Source organism: Tupaia chinensis, unplaced genomic scaffold (assembly GCF_000334495.1).
Source record: "Tupaia chinensis unplaced genomic scaffold, TupChi_1.0 Scaffold000383_1, whole genome shotgun sequence".
NCBI classification, from domain to species: Eukaryota; Metazoa; Chordata; class Mammalia; order Scandentia; family Tupaiidae; genus Tupaia; species Tupaia belangeri.
In genome coordinates this window covers 1,853,685-1,856,234 of record NW_006159885.1, presented here as the reverse complement: position 1 = coordinate 1,856,234, position 2,550 = coordinate 1,853,685, and the positions used below count along the sequence as shown (strand labels likewise).

Below are 2,550 nucleotides of genomic sequence, written 5' to 3'. Positions count from 1 at the left end.
ATGGGGCATCAAAGGTCTGAGTTAGCCACGAGCGTCTCCCAAAAAAGTCCAAGGTTTGGGAATGAGTTGCATTCTTACCAAGAGCCATATCTTTGGGAAGGTGCTCGTGGTCCTGCCTGCCCTTCCCTGGCCCCTCGTCCCCTGCTCCCAGCCCACCTCCCATAGATGGAGGTCGGGAGACTCAGAGAGGCTGTGACAGGGCTGTGGGCTCTGATGTCCCCACGTGGTGGTTCCCAGCAGTTCAGCCCAGGGGCTTTCCTCTCTCCTCCAGCAGACTCCACGTTCTAGAAGGCTCTCTGATATTAAGAGCACTTCAGTAAGGACTGTGCTCACCATTTTGACTAATCAAAGACACATCTAATTGCTAATCAGAGCTTCTGTGCTGCAAGAGGTTACACCCCAAATGATGGCAATGAAAGACCTTTTTGCCATTAAATTAGTCTGTGGGGTCTTAACACAGGCAAACGTATGATTTCCTTCGAAATGTCTAGAAATGCTGAGAGGAAAATCGAAACCCCCATGTGGCCGCCTTCCCAGGCTGCTGAAGCCTTGGGACTTCAGTCTGGGAACCACTGGCTGTGAACTTCTCACTGTTCCCCACTCCTGGAAGCCAGAATCAGGCAGCTGCCACGTTGGGGTGTTGGGCCTCCTGGCCTATGGAAACTCAAGAACCTACCCAAGTGGGTCCCCTGAGCCTCCACTCAGTAGGTCATCCCCCAGGCACTCGGTGGGCCGATGTCGCTCGTCCTCACGGTGCCAAGCCATGGTGTCTGGTATTGACACACTGTCACTCTGGGGATCTAGGAGCTTCTGGTTGGTTTGCTGGGATCCCCACGTCAATATCAGGCTGTATTGAACATTTCTGAAGTGTTTGGGGAGGAGGGGAGGATGGGAGGAGGTGGCCTTTAGTTTTTCTATTCTGGGTCCCCCTGGTCTGTAGACCTACTTGTGTACATATTCCCATTCATCCCCAAACACCACCCAGCGCAGGCTGGCCCACCAGGCTTCTCCACCAACGGGGTTGTCCCTCCGATTGATACACGTAGACTCCTACGGCCCCCAACACGTGACACACCCACCCAATGCCAAGTGGCGCCTCTCGTGCAGCACCCATTCCGGGGCCATTCTGCCGTGCTCCTGGTGGCACATACGAGCTTGCACACTGATGCCCTTCCCTGGGTATGTGTGACGACTTGGCGACCCTGGGCCCCACATCCCTCCTCCCAGGGCCTGGAGTTCTGCAGCTCTGTACCACAGCTTCTCACACTGTACTTGCATAAGAATCACCTGCTGAGCACATGGAACACGGATTCCTGGTCCCACCCCGGAAGCTCTCCTAGAGTGATCTGGGGTGGGACCCGAGACTCGGCATTTCCAGTGAACTCCCAGGTGCTGCTGGCGCTGGCACTCACTGGTCTACCCACCAGGGCGACGGGGGAGTCAAAGCCCCCAGTCTGAGGCTGCTGGGACTAAATACATGCACCACACCACCACCTGGTGCTGTTCCCAGCAGGAGGGGGCAGTCAGATCCCACGCAGACGCAGAAGGGAAGCCTTTGGTTATCAGAGGAATAGGCCTAACGACACCTGGGTCCAGCCAAGCTTCCCGGGTGGAGGTGGGACAGGGATGCTGAGTGATCAGACCAGCCCCAAGTGACCGCTTAGCCTCCAGCACCAACTCCACTCTCTTGGGCCACTTATGGCACCTCCATACACTCACCCTCCTTCCTTCCACTGGGCTGGGACCCAGCAACCAAACCTGGCCGTGGCAGCTGAAGGTGTGGTCCCTGCCGTGAGGGCCTGGGTTCCTGGAAGTGACCCTTGCCTTCCATCGACTCCCTGCCACTCTCCTCTGCAAACCTGCCCTGGCTGTGCCTTGGGCTCCTGGTGACCCCTACTAACTGACCGCCTGCTGCTCTCACCCCCAGCCTCACAGCTCCCTCCTGCACTCTTCCTTCACCCCTGCCCCAACTAGGCGCCTGGGCATCCTAGGGGTGCCCTCCTCCTGACTGTCTGACTCTGGTATTTGCTCTGCCTGGGGCAGCTCACATTGGAGGGAGGCAGGGAGATGGGACAACAGCCGCCAACATACCAGCGACCAAGGATCAGGGCACCTCCTAGGGTACGGTGGGAGCTCTCAGAGCAGCAGACCGCCCAGACTCCTCCTGGGGGGCTGCTATTGCTTCTCCAGATCTAGGGGCTTGCCTGTAGAGCCAAGATCCAGGAAGCAGCAAATGGCAGAGCCCAACAGTCAGGGCCTTTGGGCAGGCGGTTGGAGGACATCCTCTGGGGCAAAGCCTCAGACCTTGCGTCGAACCCACCTGGCAGCTGGTGAGGGACTTGGGCTGGAAGTCGGAATCCAGCTCGGTGGTGCCTCTATGCCGAGCAGCTCCCTGTGCTGGGTCTCATTCTCTCCCTCCGTAAAACAAAGGGCTTGCCCAGGGCAGCGCTGATCAGATTGCCCTGTTCTCTGGTACTCGGGACCTGTGTGCTCGTGGGGGGATTTCTGGCAGCCTCGGCAGCCGCTGGTCTGTGTAGGGGCTGGGGTGGA

The 2,550-nt window shown here is 58.2% G+C and overlaps 1 protein-coding gene across 1 annotated transcript in view; it reads left to right on the top strand.

Moving 5' to 3' along the window:
• The window catches only part of CACNA1G (calcium voltage-gated channel subunit alpha1 G), a 67,404-nt gene that overhangs the window by 46,297 nt on the left and 18,557 nt on the right, over positions 1-2,550 (top strand).